The 17151-nt window shown below is 42.2% G+C and overlaps 1 long non-coding RNA gene across 1 annotated transcript; it reads left to right on the top strand.

The window, feature by feature from the left end:
* The first annotated feature begins 2820 nt into the window (after positions 1-2820).
* LOC130594028 (uncharacterized) lies at positions 2821-15461 on the top strand. Its single transcript, XR_008970956.1, has 2 exons — positions 2821-5288; positions 15125-15461. It is a non-coding gene; the product is annotated as an uncharacterized LOC130594028 (long non-coding RNA).
* The last annotated feature ends 1690 nt before the right edge of the window (positions 15462-17151 follow it).

Below are 17151 nucleotides of genomic sequence, written 5' to 3'. Positions count from 1 at the left end.
CCTAAGATTCTGAGACAATCTCTAAGATTTTAAGATTAAAGTTTTAATCTGGCAAAACTATTCTGGACTTCAGTCCAGAACTCACCTTTTGTACTTCTATGTACACTTGATAGTCTAAAACTTAACCTGCTTTACTAATCATCTTTGTACCCCAGCCTTAGAAATAGCTTACCCAGAACAAATAGTGAATGCCCTGCAGAAGTGGTTTTAGAGTCCATAAAGTTTTCTCCTTTCTGTGAAAACTGTGTTATCCTTAGTCATAACCTGAACCATGTTTTGACCCCAAACTAGTAAAATGCCAGATTACACAGTAACATTAAAAAAACCACTAGGCTGCAATTGCCTCTTAAGGATTATGTTGAACATTTTAATTAGTAAGCATTTCCTTTAGTAAATTACTTTTTTCAAAGCTGTAAGTTTGTTCATTAGCCAGCATACCCCATACTTGGCTAATTTGGATGCCCACATGTAATTGATATTATGGGTATCATGCAGACTTTTTTCATGTAGGCTTTAGGAATTTGGGCCAGTTCTCTTCAATGTGATGAGATAAGTGACTAGACTATATGCTTATAAATTTCAAAATTTATGTCAAGATGGAATAAGTTCAAAATAGACAGGAAAAAAAGGATCAGAATGGTAAAATGATCCTCCCAAGTTGCAGACATGGCTTAAAATCAACAAGTGCAACAGGTTCTTGTGCTGATGAAGGAGGAATCACAGAAAAGCAAGACAAAAAAAAAATCCCCACCAAAAAAAAAAAAAAAAAATCCCCAAAAAAAACAAACCCAAAACCTTTTGTAGGAAAGGAATCTTGGGTGAGATGCTTTCCAGAAACCTGAACCAGTTTACTGTATCCAAATTGAGACATAAAACTTTTAAAAATACAAATAAATAGAAGCGAGTTCAGTGAAGTGCAACAGTGACATGAAGAAAAACTGCAATTTAGTTTAGTCTAGACAGCAGAAAATAGAGGAGGGAAGTGCTGACATCTTCCAGTATGGAAAAGACTTTTCTAAGTATAGTGATCAGTAGTTCTTGATTGGCCATTTAGGGAAAAGCAAGGAGAATCAGCTTAATTTCCAGGTTAGAAAAAGCTTTCTCATTATGAATGTAGGGAAGCAGTGGAACAAGCTATGTGGAAGGGCTGCAGAATATCCTTAATGGGAAATTTTCTTCTGGACAAATCAGGTAACAATCTGTTGGACTCTTCTTTACATATTTCATTCTGCCCCGGTGTTGTAGTTTCAGAAAATGATCTCTTGAGATCCCTCTAGCCCTAAATTTCTGTGATTTGATGAAACCTGTACATAGCTGTGCAAATGATTTGACATTGATCTTTAAAGATTTCTTCCCTAATGAAAATGAAAAGAGAAGATTCTGGATGATAGTCTAGCCCTTAGTTTCATTTCTTATATTAAATCTTGAAGTATGAAGATTATAGTATTAGTTTGGTTTGGGTTTGTTGGGTTTTGTTTGTTGTTGTTGTTGTTGCCAGATATAGTTGGGTTTTGTTTGATTGTTTGTTGGAATTTTGTTTATCTTAAGGTTTCTATCAAAATGGCATAAATAAAAAGTTGCTCCCCCTAGATCCGTTGTAAGTAATTCCAGAACATCCATAAACAGAAGTCATACAGTTTGGTTCAGGTGATTGAGTTCTCGGCCAAAAGACAAGAATGCCATTATTTGCACTTTACATCTCTACTGGTTTATCTGAGTCCTTTACTGTGTCATTAAAGTCATAATGCCCTGCCTTCTCCTATGAATCCTGGAGTTATAAGATTGATACCTACAATACACCACCCAATTGTCACGTAGGTAATAATATTATGTGTTAAGTTTATGGACACAAAGTATGGGTTTGCTGTCAGCCACATCTTTCATGCTAGCAAATCAGGGAAATGGTAAGATGTTTACTTAGAGAAGGTATCTTGCCTGGTTTCTCCATACTTGATATTACCTTGGCAGTTATGAAAGTAGAAATTACTGCTGATGTTTTACACAAAAACAGATTCTTCAAGAGAAAATTTTACATACTTTGGAACACTTTGTAGTCTTCAGAATCACGCATATTTTCCCTGCCACCCAGATTATTTTAAATTGTAAGTAGTTCTGCAAAGCTGTTAGCATTATTTTCTCAGCTCACCCAAATTTTTTTTCACAAAACTTTATATATGATGAATCACAGCATCTTTTGTTAATGTGGTTATAAGAGCATTAAAGCTGTCAGGTATCATTTGCAACTTTTTCTCCTTTAGATTCAGCACTCTTTCTGAAAAGCTAATTTTATAAGTAGGGAATCTTAAGTTACAATCAAATTTATTATGTTTACCAGGCTTGAATTTCAGATGAGATACCATTAAAATGTACTTGAAGAGGAAAGAATGGAACTGCCAGTGGACTTTGAATTAGCAGCCTGAAAAATGACTAACAATGTTGTGATCAAGAGTGTTATGATGATAAGAGAAGGAAAAGGAATTCTGTTTGTCTTTCTCTGTATCTTTTACATGTTGTGCAAGATGAAATGGGGACTAGAATTTTAGCCCAAAGCTTCAGTTGAGGGGAACGAGTGTCCCCTTTTTAGATTTTTCCGTGACTGCAGTTCTACCTACAAATCTCTAAATTGCTGCTAGAGAAGTAACTGCTGTTGATTATCTGAATATGGAAGCACTTGCCTCTGTGCATTGCATACCAGATGCTGGGTGAGGTTTGTGCTTGAAAGGTTCTGAATCAAGGTTTTCATGTCAGAAGGAGCTCAATAAAAGGCCAAAACCAATGAACAAAAAAAAAACCCCAACAAAAAAAATCCCCAAACCAACAAAAAGCAATCTTTTCCTGGTGCCGACATTAGTCTGCTCTCAGTCTTGGTCCCCCAGCCCTCTTAACCAAGTCTGTAGCACAGATCATATTTTATTTACAGATGTATATTAAGGCAGCCTTTTATTTTGGGATCACATTACTTGCATTTGTACTGTAGAGATTTTTAATTCTGAAAGCTGCTGCCAGCTTTTGTGTACACACTTTAAGCAGAGTTTTTGTTTTTCCCAAGTACTTGTACTGACTTTCAGATATTTAATATCTGAAGTTGTGGTTCTCTTTGATTCATCAGCTGTTAAAGCATGTTGGCTATACTAAAACTGGCAAAGGGGTTAAACAAGAACAAAAAAGCAGTATTCCAGAGAACCAGGATATCAGAAAATATTCCTTTCTTGAAGGTACGTTACCACCTAGCAAATACTGAGAATAATGGTCACACAAATAGAAAAAAAGGAAATTCAAAAGGCCTGTGAAATTTTGCTTGATTTTGAAAAGCTTAATTGAAGAAAGCGCTTGAGATTTGAGCATTCCTACCAAGCTCTTTGTGCAAAGGGGATTGTCTCTGTATGGATGTGGCACATCATCGGCAGGACAGAATAAGTCAACTGTTCAGCTGGCTCTGCTGTAGCTCTAACCCTCCACAGCTGAGAATGTTCACATCAGGAAGGGGAGTAGAAGGATGATAAATTAACTCCTTCTGACATTTCAGAAGATGTGTATGCTGCAATGCAGAGCCCTTGGTGCTGAAAGTAGCTTAGACAAAGAGGTTATGGCACAGGGGCCATAGCTGGCATGAAGATAACAGGGTTTTGCTCTAGAATGACATGTTCTTTTAGTCTCTGTTTTACACACATAATTCTTTGAGGAATCTCATCTTTTGAGGATGATGAATTTGGTAAGAAAAATGGAAGAGGATCAGATTGTTACACAAGAAGAACTAAATGAGCTTTCACTAGAAGGCTACGAACAACATGAAATAATGTAATACCCAGTGCAAAGTTACTCGCATTATTGTTAAGGGCAAAATGCTAGAATTTCTGCTGTAAATACTGAGTGATTAAGAGCTTGAAAACTCCATTCATGAATGAGTATTTCTTGCTCCAGTCATCAGACATCTACACCAAAGCATAAGTAAGATGAAAGGCAAGGCTGTGATGTAATGTGGAGCTGATGAGATAGCTCCATACTGAGAGCAGAACTGAAGATGAAATCAAAGATGACTGAATTGCATTGACTGCACCTCCCTGAAAAGGTAAAGAAGCACAGACGGGTAGAGCCTTTCAATAATTATAAGAAATTAGACATAAAAAACAAGACCCAGAAGACAAAATGTGAAAACAGCTCACGTAACATTGCAATCTCATGGCTTATGCTGTCAGCAAAAAGAGACTGGATTAATTTCTGCAGACTCAACAGTAACTGCCATACGGCAGCAGTTAGTACTATTGAAATGCTGGATCTGATGGTAACCAACTAGGCTGTAGTGACTCGGAACAGATGTCCTCAGAAAAGCATGAGACAGCATTCTGCAATGTGAAAGAAATCCTTGCCTGTAAGTCTAAACTGATGGTTCGTTTTGTGGACTGGGACATGTATCTCTCCTGAGATAGGAATTTTAGCTTTTCCCTTGTTTTATGTCAATAGATACCCAGTCTGGTCCTTAGCGAAGCTGAAACAGTCTTCGTAAATGCATCCTAGAGGATATTAATTTTCAGCAGTTACATATGTTCTAAATACAAGCATTAGGACTAGCAGGGACTAGCCTGCATTTTTCACTATATTCAAAGAGCGTAGTGTCATGAACAGCTCCTCTTTAGCTCATTGTGGATTCCTGTTTTGTCATGATCTAGGCGTAACTGACCTTCAGCTGAGCTGTTTGTATTCCCTCTTGGAGTAAGACTGTTTAAGCTCATGCAGTTCTTTACCATTGTGCAGTTACAACTGAAGCCACTTACGTGAAGCTTACCTCAGAAAGTTTGAAGTTGCTGCCTAATATTTGTCCAGGGGACAGACGTAGGATTTGAACTTTCAGTCAGCCAAGAGTGGCTGAAGTCCTGAGGGTCAAAGAACCCACATTCAACCCCAGTGAGGAAGAATCCTGGAACACACAATAGCTGTAAACTTTATCCCCATGTTCCCCACCTAAAGTGAGGGGGAAGGAGGCAGACTGTGATCTCTGTGTTTAACAGGGGAAGGAGTAAAGACTGTGATCTCTATGCTTAAATGCTGTTCAAAAGATGCAAAAAAAAAAATTGTCATTTTACAACCTTTAATCAGAAGTAGTTTATCTAAGGACTACTCTTGAAGGGAATTGCTAGTAAGGTCAGGCTGGAAGGCCAGATACAGGCAGAATTTAGTATTAAACTAATGTTCCTTCTCTTGTGTTGTATATTGCATACAGGTTTGCTGCTGTCTTGTCTGAACCAGCTTTTCTTCTCACTTTGCTTAAGAAGAATCATGTGAATAAAAAGGTACCATGAATAAAGTACCATGCTTACCAGCCTTCTTGGCAGCTCACGTCTGCTCTCCATAACCTGGCAGGGCTACCCCAGTGACTACCCAAATACTCTAAAGCAAAGATCATAACTGTATATCCTATGAAATAGGAAGCCTTTCATGATTTAGATTTGGGTGATGTCATTTTCAGAAGAGCTAAGGAGGTATGAAGTGATGTAAAGCAAGTATTTTAAATTTTCACATGTTAAAAAAAATGCCATAGATCAATGAAAGTGTCATATCCCTATGGAAAGATGAAGCCAGGAAATTAAAACAGTGGGAGCTTAAAATCAGGCACTGAAATCCTTACCCTTACTTAGGACATAAGTAAGTAAATAGTTAAAGACATTGAAGAGTCACAACAACCACATAAAACACTGCACAGAGGTGGAAAAGGACCTGGGAGTGCTGGTCAACAACCAACTGAATATGAGCCAGCAATGTGCTGATGTGGCCAAGAAGGCCAATAGCATCCTGCCTTGTATTGGCAGTAATGTGGCCAGCAGGACTAGTACAGTAATTGTCCCCCTGTACTCAGCACTGGTGAGGCTGCACCTTGAATACTGTATTCAGTTTTGGGCCCCTCACTACAAGAGAGACATTGGAGTGCTGGAGAAAGGCAACAAAGCCTGTGAAGGGCCTGGAGCACAAGTCTGCTGAGGAGTGGCTGAGGGAACTGGAGGTGTTTAGCCTGGAGAATGCTCAGGGGAGGCCTTACCACTCTCCACAACTACCTGAAAGAAGGTTGTAGTGAGGTGAGTGTGGTCTTTTCTTCCAACCAACAAACAATAGGACAAGAAGAAATGGCCTCAGGTTGCGCCAGGGGAAGTTTAGACTCGATATTAGGAAACATTTCTTCCCCAAAAGGGCTGTCAAGCATTGGAACAGTCTGCCCATGGAAGTGGGTGAGTCACCATTCCTGGAAGTATTTAAAAGATATATAGATGTGGTGCACTTAGGGACATGGTTTAGTGGTGGGCTTGGCAGTGCTGAGTTAATAGTTGGACTTGATGATCTTAAAGGTCTTTTCCAAATGAAATGATTCTATGATTCCATTAAGAGATCTAAATGGACCTAATTTTCCATATGTACTTTCTGAAGTTCACTTACTGAGCCCTCATATGAGGCATCTGTGGAGTTTTTGAATTTAATTGCCCAAAAAGAGACACCAAAGTGCAGTTCTGAGAATCTTAGCCTTTCAGTCTTAATTTAGGCTCTGGTTTGTTGTTTGGGTTTTTTTTAATACTTGGCCTTATAAAAAGCATAATTTCAAATCATTTTAGTAATGGAAGTTATTTGATTCTCTGTTCCTGAAGAGAGAGACTCCACTTATAAAACATCCTTATAAATGACCAATTCTTTTCAAGTATATTACCAGTATGCTGTTATTTTTCAAGTGTGGCATTTGTGTGTCTTAGATTTTTTTTTACCTTTCAGGAATGCTATGAAATAAGCTTCATTCTCACTGTTAATAGACAACTGTAATGCCTTAACTTTTTAATAGCTTTGGAATGCAGTACATTTGAAATATTTGATAGACTCTGCATTATATAGACTTTGCTTACACCCAAGGGAAATTGCAAATATAATAATAGCTACAAGATTCACTCTTCTTGTCTGAATACTTTACATAGATGTTTAAAATGACTAGACAAAAAATTATGAAAGCAGCATATGACTCAAAATGTAAATAAAATATGGGAACTACTGGACCAAAATCTGCATCCCAGAAAAACTTAGTGACAGTCAAGTCTCCAGAGAGGATAATTTAAAAACATTTAGTAAGGACTTAGTCCTCACACTTACACATCTGAGAGTCAAGTATTTTGAGCAGCTGGGCTGCAAACAGTCTTTCCAGAAATTCAGTGAGTGACTCTCTAAATGTTTAAGCAGTTCTCAGATATTATACTCATTTCCCTGTGCTTGGTCTACCTGGGCTTTTTTGTTAACTATCCATGATAGTGATTTCCACAGTTTTCCATCGCTATGGAAGCTGCAGCCAAGAATGGCCCACAAATTCTGAGGATTTGCAATGAAGAACTAACTGTAAGGGTTTGTTTTAGGTTTGGGGTTTTTTTACATGAGAGAAAAAATGACCCAAATGCATGCTTATCTTCTGCTCATATCAATTGCCAGAGCTCCAGCAATGGGGTAGTGTTGTGGCAGTTTACTTGAGCTGAGAATCTGCTCCGTTTTTTTCTTTGAGGAACTGGGTTTGCAGAGTTGTCACCATTACTTCACTGGAAGACACCACCGGAAAACACGTACTCTAAAGAAGGAGGCAAGCTTACAGACTCTGTATGTGAGAGCTCTACTTAGCAACCCTCAGCAGGGCAGCAGAACCAGGTCCCAGATACAGAGCTGAAACAAGCAGATAATTACAAGAATACAAGCTATGAATTCCAGAAAGTTCAAACAAATTCCTTCTGCTTGTTCATATCAAGATTTATACAAATAGCATAGCGTGAGACTTGGCAAGATAATTTTCCTTCAGTTTTGCCATGTGTTTCTTCACAAGCCTGTCCCCCATTTAAAAAAGCAGGATCGCTAATACTAGAGGTCTGTCTGATGTCTCAACATGTGCATGTGTAGTTCTGTTGGCTGCAGTGCTACTGCAGTAAGGGCAAGGTAGTCAGAGCCAGTTTGTCTGTATCTGCAGAAGTGAGTTCTCAGTGCTTGGTTGTGCTATAAAGCCAGTCCCTGAGAATCCCTGACAGTAAATGTAATTCTCCTCAAATCTAGAGCAGTGTTTAAAGCGGAGGAAGCACAGGAGCCTCCTGAACAGTTTCTTCCCCCGTTGCTTGTCAGTGATTTCACTGCAATGCCTAGAAAAAGCAAAGCAGTTCAGACATCTATTTCTGAAAAGCTAGTTGTGGATTCCCAGTGCTGATGTGTTTTTCAGACCCTCTGGTGAATTTCTAAGATCTCTTGGAATAACAGCTGCTGAGGGGGGCGGGGGTACTGGAAATCCCCACTGTGGATTTCAGGTTTACAGACTTTGATGAAATCTCTAAACAACAGGTTGGGAAAGCTGTTTTTTATCAAGAGCAGCTATGAAGGCAGAGAAGCAAACTCTTGTCAGTAAAGAGCTTTTCATCTCCTTGTCATATTTTTCTGAGAAATGAAGGGTAGGAGAGGAGTAGAGACTCTTTTCTGTTCAGCTTCTCCGTAGAGAGGTATGCCAATAAAGATACAGCCTGATACTCAGAAGTGTATTGGTGGCCCTCACAAAAGCAGTGCCTTGAGAGCCACAGAGTGGGAGGGAGAATCATGCTGAGGGCTGGGTAGTAGCTCAGAACTGCTGTTGTTTTTTTCTTCCTTTTCTTGAAAGCCTATTTTTTTCACATATTTGAAACCTAGAAGAGACTACTGTTACAATTGGTTAAATCCCTGTGTAACTTCAAACATAGTTTGCAGCTGTGCATGACAGAGATCTGGAGGAGAAAAACTCCTTATCTGAAACACCTTAGTAGTTCCTAGGTCATAGGCATTTTCAGTTCCTCACCAGCATATGGGATAATATATAAAATGCTTTTCATGCCTCAGGACAGCATGTGAACAGATTACACTGATGTCAATTTGTACAGTGCAGAACCTTCTCTCCACCTTCACCTTGCCAATGTAGTAATTCACTAAGAGTTGACAATGTTAGGACTACAGTCTGACCACTGAGGAAAGAGTGAATACCATCAAGCATAAAAAGTCTAACCAACATCATTTAATGGCTTGTGATGTCTGAGCATCAACACTCCTCCATGTTAATGTCTTAACTATCATTTGATTTTGTACTAGGGTCAAACATTTTAGTTGCACACAGCATTAGCGCAGTTAGCCAAGGGATCAAGACGAGATAAGCTTGTGATGCAGTCTCTATGGTTAAAACTGTGTTCACGAGAGCTATATAATGGTCAACACCTGGATACCTCTCTGGTACGCTACAAGATCCATTATATGAATGGTCCACTGCTTGCTGTATCTGTGGTGATGGTCACATTGCAGGTATGAATGAATTTAGCATTGATTGGTTCTACAACACATTTGACATACTGTACACAAAACGTAGGTTCCTTGATCAGTTCCTGGAGAACTGGCCTGACAGCAAATAAAAGCATGCCCCTGGGATTCTTCTGTCTGAAATAATTTTGATAACCTGCCTCATGTGAGCTGCACATAACACACTGCATAAGCCCATTCATTAAGCCCATTTTCTATCATCCTTTAGTTCAGGTTGATATTGCCTAAGTTTCCGGTAATGTTTGAAATGTGTATAATAATTATTGTCTCCTCAAGGAGAAAATAAGACTTTTGCACCTGCTGGGTGCCTGATGAGAGGCTACGTATATCGAGACTTCAGTTTGGAGAGAAGTCTGAGAGCAAAGAGTAAGGTTTACAAAATCATTAATGGAGTGTATCAAGTGAATGAGTAACTGTTGCTCACCTGTTATTCAACAGCAGAAGGATTAGGATGTTTCCAATGAAGCTAGTAGGAGATTGGTGTGAAACTGATAGAAGAAAGTTCATTTTTATACAGAGAGTAATGAACTCCCACAATTTGTTGTCATAGGAGACTGTGGAGGCAGGGTCAAAGCAGGGTTAAGCAAATTCAGGGGCACCAGGTCTATAAGCATATTAACAAAGTATGCATATGCAGGGCAGTACCTTCTAATATCCCTCTTCCAGTGGTTGTGGTTGCTGGATGGGAATGAGGGGATCAGACTGCACAAAGTGGCCAGGAACAGATGTGTTCGCTAGATGGTGTTTCCCACTGCAGCTATCATAAAGGTAGTGACATAGCTGTGTCCCAGTCTGCTATAACTGTGTTCTTATATCCTTATATTAACTGGAGAATCAAACAGGTCAGACACTCTCTCAAACCAAAAATATGGCGTGCATTTTCCATGACCTTCCACTCTGTCCAAATGTGAAGCATTCATTCTCACACTTTTGCCTGGTTCCTTTAGAAACTTATTCACAAATAACTTAAACATAAAATGGCAGTCCTCTATGGGGAATGGCTTAGTAATCTTACACTCCCTCAGCTCCCCACAGCTACTGACTTCTCCAGAGCAGCCCCTTTCCTTTCCATACAAGAGGGAAGGGTCTCTGGTCTTACTGTAAAAGCAGGAAGTTCAGAAGGAAGAAGCCGTGATTCTAGTCAGAGATGCTTTTGATTTGGTCAGTCAAAAGGAAAACATTAGTACTTACCTAAGGTAATTATTTGAAGAATACGGTTATATTATTTTCTGCCCCTGCACATCACTGAATCAGAGTGCAGTTACATACTGTTGAGTTATTGGTGGAACAGCAGCAGAATGATTAAGGAAATCAAAAGGCAAAACTATGCAAAATATGTTAGTTATCAACAAAGTAATTGGGTAGCATTTAAATGAACAAAACGGACATAGTCATGCAAAATATTACAAAGGATTATAATAACTGTAGCAGAGAGTGGAGGCTTCCAAGTGACTGCATTCCAAATGACCTGATTACATTCACTACTGGCAAACAGGACTTTCTCATCACTACCCTACTTCAGGGAACCCCAACAAGAGGGGAAGGTCACTCCAGAGGTGTCAGCGTTTCCCAAAGAATGGGAAATTATAAATGAGAGTGAGAGGAGAAAAGCTTTAGAGAGGAAGAAAACAAATTCTGAATTCTGTTAGATGGATAACAAGCTGTATGTCATAACAAGGATAACTTTTAAGCCCACTGTGGTTCAGTGGTTACACCACCAGTCAGAGCAAAAATCCAGTATATAGTACTGAAAATAATTTTTTAAATGGGGAGATCACAGAAGTATAAAATTGATTTACAAAATGGGGAAAGTGATAGATTGAAGCTGAAGACTACAGTAGAAAGACACTACAGGTTTATAATGAAATGCAAATTTCCTAAAATATACTTGTAAAGAAAGAATTTCTAGTGATGGTATAAGATGTTTCATTAGATGGAGATAATACATTTTAAATAATGTAGGAAAAGACCAAGTTTTTACTGTTTTGGATATGAGAAGATGATGGAGATAGTGAAACTGAAATATTTTCAAATGCATTAGTAAAAAAGGAGAATTTTTAGTAAACACAGACTAGACAATTTGAGAACTGGTCTTCCTATGGTGTGCCAGAGTACCCTACACAAGCATGGATGTCCTCTCTTCCCCAAGCACAGCCTCCAGCTCCATTTCTGTCCCCACTCGGCCGTGGGCTCACTGCAGAGCTGGCTTCAGGTTCCTGCGTGGGCAGTCCATGCCTGAAGCACCCTTGTCATCACCAGTAGCAGGCATGCAATATCTGCCTAGCAGCTGGGGGTGCATAGCCCATCTGTTCCTTGGCCAGCACTGCACAACAGGGACATTGTCAGCCACCATGACCAGCTGAGGGGATCACACCCATTAAAGACCAGTGGTGCCTCCGACTGCTCCATCATGGTCTTGTTTATCAGGCCTTCGTGCTGCTTGTTGGGGCCGTGGCGCAGTGTCCATCTCCGCACTGCTGGCGGACTGGTGGCGGCGGTATCCTGGAAGGGCGCTCTGCGTGTGGCACTCCATTTGCTCTGCTCCCCGCCAGGATGCCCACCACACGCAGCACGCCCAGCGCTGGCTCGGCCCCGGCCTCCTGCCCCGTCCGCCCGCTCGCCGCAGTAGGGTGGCTGGGCCGTCCCCTGTTCGGGAGCTCGGGGATCGCTCCCGCCATGCGGCGGCGGGGCCGCCCCGCTGGCTTTGCCCGCTAGAGGGCAAGAGAGCCCCGCACAAGCGCGGCGGGGCGCTGCCCCTGCCCCGCAGTGCTCGGTCCCACTCCTGCCCCGGGGTTCCGGCGGGGACCTGCCCTGGGGTGGCAGCTACAGGCGGCCTGAGCGGACCTGGGGAGCGGAGCCTCCGCGGACGTGCCTTCTGGAGGCGGCGACAGCCAGGGGCCCCGAGGCCTTCACCTGGGGTCTGGTGACCAGCATTTCCAGCAGGAGATGACCTGTATGGCTATGGTGCCCTAGATGAAGAGGTAATCACTTCCATCGGGAAAGCTAGTGAGGCCTTCGACCATTCCAGAAAGCAGGCATGAAGCCATCATGGAGCTGGCATAGTCACCTTCTCTATCGGAGCAAAGGCACACCAGAATGCTGTATCTGCTGCAGTGCATGCAGAGTGGTAAGCGAGGCACGCACCCGGCTCCTGCTGAGCTGGGCAAGCACCAGGAGGCATTTTCTCCTTGCCCCCGGGGAGGTGACACCAGCTGGTTGCTGGCATGGGAAGTAGCATCCAGCAGATGTTCTGGGTATGCCTTGGTTGGTATATGAATGTCACCTCCTCTTTCAACTGGTGGACTATCTACAAAGGAAGTCTGTCAGGCAAAGGAAGCCCCTCAGGAACACCCTGCAGCTTGCTAGCAAACCCTGCCGAGCCTGCAGTCACAAATGAGCACCAGCAGTATGGGAGCATGAAGAAAGAAACCTCTTTGATGAGACACTGTGCTTGGGCAAGAAAAGTGCACAAGGCAAGGGGTAAGCAGGGGCAGAGTTGTTCTCACAGTGAGCAGCTCTGTGAGCTGAGATACACGAATCATTTGCCACGCGGAGGCCTCTGTGGTCACCTACACACATGGCAACTCTGATCTTTTCCCCTTTTCTCCTTCCAAATGGTACTTTGGCTCTTGAGCAGGAGGGACTTGCAACATCATGGATTATCTATTCATTACTAAAATGCAGATACAAGCCATCTCAGATACAGGCATTGGAGAAATTTTAAACATTTGGCAGCTTTCACACTTACATCACCCTGTCTACCTCCAAGTGCCACCACCAAGGACCCGCATTTCAAAAGACTGTATCAACATCTGTGTCGATGCACTTCACTATCTGATCAATAATGGCATTATTAATTCTATACTTAAATTAAGATATCTTAACACATGTAATCTGATAACTTCCTCCCTAGGATGGTCAGAAAGATCTGCTAACACTTATTTAATGTAGATTCACCAGTTTCTGTATGTGGCAAAACACACTAATGCCCTAAGAAATCCAGGTCAGATACCCTGCTGTGGCTGTGTATCACGTGGTGACACTGATGATGGCATTTTCTTGGAGGTTTCCATTCAAACTGCATGTTTTACACTCCTCTGGCCTGAACATTTGGTGATGGGGGAAACAGGCCCTTTTATGTTGTCTTCTGGGATTCTTACAGGTATTTTTTTTTTTTTGTCATAAATACTGCTGATTTTTCAACAGTTTTTGAAGTGAGAAAGAAAATGCATTTCTCTAGCTCAAGTTTTCTGAACTTGTAGGCACTTCTTACATTAATCCAGTTAGTCTGAGTCACGTGGCTACAGGTTTTCACAAACATTTTATTTATTTCCAGGCAATATCGTGTTTCATAATCATGGCTTTCAGTACCTTTTCATTGCTGAGATGACATGAATTTTCCTTGGAGGATTAATTTGTGCAACTATATTAATAGTTTTGTGCTCTCAGCAGCCATTCTGGGGAAATGCTGAATCACATGTATAGTGCAGCAGGTGGGATCCATCCAGTCCTATCTAGACCTCTGTCATGTAAAAGTCTATATCTAATATAGGCTCCCTTCATACACGAGGGAGAATTAAGCATCTTCAGAGCATGAGTCACGTCATCCTAAAGTAGGTGCACAGAATAGGTCAGATGATTTGTGCCCTAAAATTGGTCCTATTTTTCTGTGTTAAAGAACAAGTAGTTTAGATCTTGATGTCTCCACTGCAACAGCCTTAAGTGAGGCAAGATGAATTAATAGTTATTGTACCCAGCTTTAAATTATGCTTCAAAGTACCCTAAAAGATCTTATTTTTAAAGAAAACTGTAAATAGCATCACTTTCTATATTATTGTCAATTTATTAAAAAGCTTTTAAAAGTTTGATGACTCAGCGTCTTAGTAAAAGTGGCAAATGCCATGTGTGTCAGGGGAAAGTCACAGCACCTGTCTTTTCAGTAATGTAAGTCTTCCAGTTCTGCATCTGTGAGGCTGGGAAATAAATGAGTTAGGCACTTTGGTGAAATCACACAGCATGGAGGAATGAAAAAAAACCAAACCCAACAACCAATATGCCCCCCAAACAATCATTTCTTATAGCAGGCTGATTTTTTTTTTTTTTAAATGACATTCAAAAATCAATATGTGAAAAGTTCCTGTAGAGCTGAACTGGTCGACACAGTACAGATGAATCAGTGTTTACAAAAAAGAAAGAAAGAAAAAAGTCATAATCTCTAAGCCTTGCCAGAGGTGTCACCCTAGTGAACCTGTGAGGAGCACGTGTGCCAGGAACTCCCCAAGAAATGCAGGCTCCTCCTGACCCAGCTCTGCTTGCAGGAGTTAAAATCCTGCATAAACTGATGAGTAAGCTCTTGGTGACTCACTGGGGCAGATGCAGCCTTTGATTCCAGGAGGGTATAAGGGAAGTGGGTGTGAACCTCGAGTGGAGGGGAGCAAGGAGTAGGGATCTTCCTGCCTCAGTGTCTTGGGGATAAAAGTGTAGGTTTTTAATGAAGCCCCAGCTATCAGTAATGCCAGACTTGTGCAACGGGTAAGTTTGACATTACACATCACACATAGATTTTATGTGAAGCAGGGTTGGAACACCACCTACTCACAGATGGGTATAATTTTGGGGATGTCCTGCATAATTCATGTGTGGCTTTGATACTTATGAGTAGTTCAGACATCAAAGCCTTAACTTAGATAACACTTTTATAACACTACAGTTCCTATAGCAAATAATCTGTGGGCTTTAAGTATCTTTAAAAAAAAAAAAAAGGCAACTGTACCAATACTTTCTTCTTCACCTTCAGGTATTTTTCATAAGGTATGTTGCTGGGAAGTACAAGATGCAAAATACTGAAGCCTGCACTAGAACGAAAAATAAAATTCCATATAATACTTTTCACTGGGACTAGAAATGTAAATTTTAAAGCACTGAAAAGGAATTGGGAGCCTTTTTCCCAGTTGTTTCTGGACCAAGAGCACACCAGATAGCAGGCCTTTCAGTCACTTTGCTATATTCCTTCCATTTTGCCAGTGGCACAAACCTTCAATTTTCAGCAATCCAAGTGCCTAACAAGCAATTTTATGTTCTTTTCCAAGTTAGCCAAATTAACGCATGGAAAAAACTCTTCCCATTAATAACCATACAGCTACTTTATTGTTCTCCTTCAAATCTCCTTAAAACTTCTTTCTGACACCAAACACTTGTCATTGGCCAGGCCTGTTGCTTTTTATTCTCAAGGCTGCTTTTCCCCTTATCCTTCCCCCATGGGTCTGTGGTATACACCTGTTGTCTTTCATCATGGGTTAAGATCATAAGCTCTTTGGGCATAGACCATCTCTCTTATTACGTTTGTCTACAGTATCCGACACAATAGGACTGTGAGCCCTGAATGGGGCCTCTGGGTACTGCCAGGATCCAGTTGATAAAGAATAATGATTTTTGACATGGTGAGTTCTGCAGTTTTTCCCAAGTCATTCTGCAGATGTTCATGCTGATATAAGCAGTGTGTGTAAGAGCAGTGTCCTTAAACCCAATATACAGGGTAAATGCTATGGAACCAGAGAACACTGGCTTTCCTCCTTTTTGTTGGAGGCTCGTCTGCTCTTACACATCAAAATGGATGGACTGACATGCAGCAACTGTTTCTTTCTGTGAGTTTGTACAGAACTACCACAATGGGACTCTGCTCTGAAGCTTCTCCATCCCATCCTTCAAAAAGCAGCAAAGACTGATGGAGTCAAATAAAGGGAGGTGGTTCATGCACTACTGACATGGACTGTGTCAGTTCTTGAAAGGTCTGTGGGGGTTCAGGATGCAGCCTTTCCCTGCTGCAGTTTCCCAACTAGACATGGAAACTAGAAGTCTCTTCCCCCCCCTCCCAAGCGTAAAGTCACAATGGCAGCTGGGGCGGAGGGGGGGGGGGGGATGGGGATGCAGAAAGGCTGCACCAGTCAGACCTGAGCTGCCTTTTTTTGTTGTGGGGAAAGCGAGGAGAGCTGCCCCCTGTGCCTCGTGCCCACTGAGCAGGAGGACATGCAGAGAGTCAATTATTTTTAATCAACCCCTTGCAAAATTTTCCTCCCGAGCTCTCTCTCCACCAGTGACCTTCCTGGGCCCCACCACCTCAGTGATGCACATCATCATTCACACCATACAATCTCTCCCTCCAGCCCCCAAGATACTATGTTTCTTCTCCTTTTCTCCTTGCCTCGCTCACTCTCCTCACCCCACAAAAAAGCCTATCTTTGGGTTTTGCGCTTAACTCAAGGGGCTGCCAGAGCCGTCCTCTCCTTCACACAAGCCTCTGCATCGTGCCGGGTCCTTGAGCAACCTTCTGCAAAGGCAGGAAACCCTTCTGTCCCTTTGCTAATTAATGCAGCTATATCAAAGCAGCAAAACCTCCGTAACACGAATCCTCAGCATCTCAAGAAAAATCCTCTCTCCCCTCCTCCCGCCGCCGGGTCTCTCTTGGCGGTAACTCCTTTTTTTAGAGGGGGTGGAGGGACAACACGTACTTGGCACAGGCACCCCCGCCTCCCCCCCACCCCGCGACACCTCCCGCCCGCCTCTCCCCTCCACTGCGCTCTTATAGCCCTGGGCCGAGCCGGGAGCCGCGGTTCGCCCCCGGAGCGCCCCGGGCGGCGGCGGAGGCGGCGGGGTCCTAGCGCGACCCGCTGCCGCGGCGGCACCTCCAGCATTACACCCCGGGCCGCGCAGGGGCAGAGCGGCAGGGCTGCGGCGGGCCGGAGTGGAGAAGGGGAAAACCGCGGCGTGGCCGATAACCCTCCTCTGCCCCAGCTCCCAAACTTCACCCGCCCCCCAGGTTTGCCT

Source organism: Pezoporus wallicus, unplaced genomic scaffold (genome assembly GCF_028554395.1).
Source record: "Pezoporus wallicus isolate ANWC-B61680 ecotype Strahan unplaced genomic scaffold, APGP_CSIRO_Pwel_v1 scaffold_6446, whole genome shotgun sequence".
In the NCBI taxonomy this organism is placed as follows: domain Eukaryota; kingdom Metazoa; phylum Chordata; class Aves; order Psittaciformes; family Psittacidae; genus Pezoporus; species Pezoporus wallicus.
The sequence above is the reverse complement of the archived record's forward strand: the minus strand, read 5'-3'. Positions and strand labels throughout refer to the sequence as shown.